Here is a 5000-nt window from a genome sequence, read left to right on the forward strand (position 1 = left end):
GCTGGGCCCGTGAGCCATGGCCGCTGAGCCTGCGCGTCCGGAGCCTGTGCCCCGCAACGGGAGAGGCCACAACAGTGACAGGCCCGCGTAGCGCAAAAAAAAAAAAAAAAAAAAAAAAGGCACAACTGTGATGCCAGCCAGGAACCAGAGATTGGGAAGAGTGCTGAGAGGACCATAACAAGGAATAAGCCATTCTCTGGCCCTGTATTGAGGGTGCAGGGCTTGGCCGGGCTCAAAGCAAACAAGTTGCCGCAAGTAAACAGCGCAAGACGTCCGGTGCAAGACAAACGGAAATCAATTTGAAAATGACTTCAGTTTAGTATCTTTGAGAAGTCTGCAAACGATGCACCCAGCTGATATAAGGATGAAGCCTCAATGCCCTGCTCCCCTCCTCACCCCCTCCCTCTACTCACTCCCAGCCCCTCCCCCACCCCAGTCTCGGCGGTCTCAGTGGAGCCACAGCCCCGCCTTGTGGCCAAAGCTGCACATTTCCCAGATCACAGGCCTCTTACCAGCCCGCGTCGGCAGCCCAGATTCCCCACTCACTCCACAGACCGGGAGCAGCTGTGATAGGTACGAAACTCCAGGAAATCGAGAAGAAGAAAGAAGCACCTGAAACAACCAAAACAGTCGGCAACAAAACCATTCACCCACTTATCTAGGACATTCAGCTTTTACTCAGTGGAGATTGGTTATGTCTGGATTCTTAGGAATGAACAAAATGCAGCCCTGCAGATACTACCCCAGCCCCTGTGGAGCTTATAGACCATCTTGATTTGTTCAACAAATACTCATTGAGCAACAGCTAGGAACAAGCACAAAACTTCAACACGTTCACCCCCAGAATTCTACTGTCGTGGGAAATTCAGTATAGTCACAGACAACCACTAGGGAATCAAGTGTAGCTTATATGAAGTTTGAGAAATGTGTCCAGTATTTCAGTATTTAAATCACTTCATGAATGTGATAGCATATTTCCTCAGCTATTACAACATGGGGACTGAATGCAAATGATCTCCAAAGCCCCGTGCATTTCCAAAATGTTAGAAACCAAACCAGGCCCATCCGATCCACAGACAGTTTTCCAATCTGGGACTAGCTTGCGTGATCCACCGTGAGTCTTTCCTGCTTCTCACTATAAATTGCTTAGGCCTTTTGTCCACTTACTTATTGGAATATCATCCATTTTCTTACAACATACTGTTATGCCAGTATTGAATTTTCATTCTAGAAAATTTGAATATATGAATAAACACAAAAATGAAATGATCTATAGTTGCTAAATATAACATTTGTTTATTGTTATATTAGATATTTATTACCAAGTTGGAATAACAAGAATCTATATAAATCTATGTTGGGACTAGGGAGGGTAGTTATCCATGTGTCAAGTCAGGAGTTGATAAGTGAAATGTTTTTTAACCCAGGGATGTGCTGGGTCAGGAAGAAAATACTAACATTTTTCTAATGTAATAAGTTTTATCAGATTTTCACTGTGGCCCATAAAACAAAAAAATGTAAGGGTATATGGGTTAGAATTTAAGCAAAGTGGGTTGGATATTCTCCTCCTGAACAGGTTACATATATGATGGACCTTAAATCCACTGCAGTTGGAGATATTCCATTCTTAGATAAGAACCAAAAATTAACCCTAGGTAAAAGGCCAGCATTGTTACTATTAACATTATTATGATGGCCATTCCCTGTAGTAAGAAGACACTGATTGGCCCTTCTACAAGAAAGCAGAAAAATATGAGTAAATAAAATTTTTTTGCATTGTTAGGCTGTCAATACATATGCAAAATTTCACAGATGACAAAAAGCAATGGAATTTAAACTAAAACCCCGAACAATGAGTCAAAGTGAAAAGCTCGATTGCCCTGAGAACATTAGCTAACGTAAGCATTTCCCAAAGCAAGGAGTGGGGTGAAAGCTGAGTTTAAGTTATCTGAATTAGGGATGTGACCAAAGAAAGAAAACGATCAAAGGACAGTCTGCATTGCAAGAACGAATAGTGAGGAAGTGGAATGGTAAACATGTAGGTAAATTCAAACACTGCCCATTATCAAATAGTAATAGTATATGTTCCTTGAAGATATCTAGAAAAGACATAACTGATTCCAAGACAGCTGGGATTTGGGTTATGGGAGCCCCAAGAATACATGAAGGGAAATTACCTTTTTTCTTGGCCAGTTGTGTCTACACAGGGTGGGACTCCAGAAGGTTCTGGAAGGCTATAGAACTGAGCAGAGATTTCAGAAGACACTCAGCTGGAAGACATTGGCATACAGACCCAGTTAGAGCGAGAGACACTGGTGCATACGCTGTGATTCCCATGGAGACCCCGGAAAGACCAAGCACTGTAACAATGAACCCACATGCTAAGGCTCGCTGAGAGGATTTGCTCCTAGCAAATCCTACATCCAGACCTGCCAGGATAAATCCAGAGCCTCTCCTCTATATCATCCACAAGGCCCCTCATCATCCCTTCATAATCTTTCATGTAGAGTATTTCAGAAGTCTTCTAATTGTACATTCCACCCAGACTCTATCTCCCTTCTGACCCAGTATTCCTGTACCAAAATACAAACTTGATCATGTTGTCTCACTTAAGGTAGGACCACTGGCTAGTTCCTGCCTAGAGATTTGTGGCCAAAGTCCTTTCCATGCCTCCTAATATCCTCCATCATCTGGCTACTGCCTGCTCTCGAGGAGGCTTCAAAGATGACACTCAATCAGAACTGGGAACAATGGCACTGGCCCTCCTTCTTGGAGGAAGTCTGCTGCACAAGCGTACCTCGATGGGTGCATCTGCCCCACCCTTTCTTTCTAGTTTACCTGTTGTTGGCCTGCACCCTGAAGGCCTGCAAGCCTTGTGGTTGCCCAGCCTTGAGACCAAAGAACGAGCCCAGAGACAGCGACAGAGACATCAGTGGTTTATTGGACAGGGGATTATACACAAAGGGTCCCGGAGTGACACTCCATTGTGCGCAGGCAGGACATGGCAGCAGTCTTAGCTACTCCAGGAGAAGGAGGCTACCATTTACAGGGGGAATTGATGTCAGGTGGGCTCGTCAGTTACCAGGGACTGATTAAGCCCTGTAATTAAGAGGACTGGATAGTCATGTGAGTGAAGCAGGGCTTGGTCGAGCAGAGGATGTACAGAGAGCAAGAGAACAGTCATCTTAAATGGCCTCTCCCTACACCTGTCACCCTGGACTTTCATGCTTCTCCACATATTTTTCTATTAAATGGTGATCTCACTGACAATCTGCAGAAACTTTTATCTTCACCTTACCGTCCTTTAGGCTTTTTCTCATCAAACATTCTTAGCAAATAGTGTGTTTTCAGTCATAATGTTATGTACAATATGTACAGCAGAAAAAGGCAGGGAGTGGCTTCTCCCATCAGTTAAGATCTTCAGGGCAAGGGACAGGGTCCTTTCTTGTTTGTGGAGCCCTGAGTACTTCAGTGATATCAATGGAACCCCCTGCTCTAGCTGAGAAGTAGAATTCTGTAAGACTTCTGTATGTCTAGAACTGCCCCATCGGGTGTGCTGGCAGGGTGTCCTCGAGGCTGAAACTCATGGGGGTGAGCGGAGCCTCGAGCTGAGTGAACACGTTGCCCCACAGCTTCCTGACTAGGCCAGGGTTTTGTGCACAGGTAGACAGTGACTCTGCAGGGCTGTGTCTTAGCTGCTGGCACAGAAACACACAGCAGAGTCGCCTGGCTCCAAGGAGTTGATTGAAAGTTTAAATGAGCTTTGTCAGGAGATTCTGGTGAGAAACGACTTGGCACTGTTTCGTTGAGAATGAGTTCCTTATTCCTGTAGACAAACATAATCTTCAGCAACTGCTTGGAGCCCTGCTTATACCAGTACATACTACCACAGTTCAGCTTTTGTTCACATTTCAGGGGCTTCTTAGTTCCCATCTGCGTGGTGAGATATTTTGGAGTCTGCAAAACTGCCGCGTCTAAGGCACCTGAGAAGGAAAGAAGCTGAATTCAGACAAGTCCCAGGAGGTAGCCTGTTTCTGGAGGGTTGATGAATGGGCTTAGAGACACAAAGAGGGGATCCAGCCACCTGCTCCCAGGACTCGCCTGCTCCCAGGAGGCAAAGGGCCCCACAGCAGAGGGGCCTGGGGCCCATGGTGGAGTCCGGACCGACTAGGCCAGGCCCTGGCCCGGGACTCTGGTCCTCAGTGGTGAGAACACCAGGCTGCCGCACTCACCGCCTGCCAGGTGCTGTGCCTGTGACGTCACAGCCCAGAATGACTTCCTCACCCTCAGGCCTCCTCTAACCTGCCCTCCTCCTCCTTCCGCATGTCCTGTGCTTGCTCTATCCAGAGAAATGTTCATTTCTACTCCTTTCAAAGGAGTCTGGGATTTCTAGGCATAGTTTGAGTATGGTGAGCATGTTGCCCCAAGGACGCTTCTCTGACAGCCATTCTGTGCCAGCAGCTGCCTCCCTCCCCTTTTCCTGCCCCAGGACCCGGCCACCTCTCCCTTGCACCCCATTCCAGGCCCCTCTCTCAGAGTCAGCCTGGTTTCCCTTCTCTGGATCTTCTGCTTCTCCATCACAATAATGCAGCACGAGCCCACTCAGGTCTTGGCTCCCTTGAATGTGTGGTTTACGCTAAGTCCCCCTCTTGATTATTTCAGTTCCGGTCAAGAGATTGACTCTGAGCTCTCCCTGAGAACCAGCTGCAGACCATACACAAGCATGCTTTGCTCTTAGTTAGGAGCAAACTCTGTTGATGAGTCTTTGAGAGGGAATAAACGGCAGCCCCACTCCCTGTGATGTTCTCTGTTGGAAAGGCAGAGCCACAAGGCTAAGAGGAGGGAATAAGAAGGCAGGATGTGACAGGAGCAATAAGGTTACAGAAGAGAATCATAGCACGTAGTTAGGAAAATCTAAGCGGGATGATTTTACTGCCCTTGCTTTGTCTACAGGTCACCTTCCCTTTTGGTACAAAGTCTACAGCTTGATGCCTAGCCTG

The sequence above is a fragment of the Physeter macrocephalus genome, chromosome 5 (genome assembly GCF_002837175.3).
Source record: "Physeter macrocephalus isolate SW-GA chromosome 5, ASM283717v5, whole genome shotgun sequence".
Classification (NCBI taxonomy): domain Eukaryota; kingdom Metazoa; phylum Chordata; class Mammalia; order Artiodactyla; family Physeteridae; genus Physeter; species Physeter macrocephalus.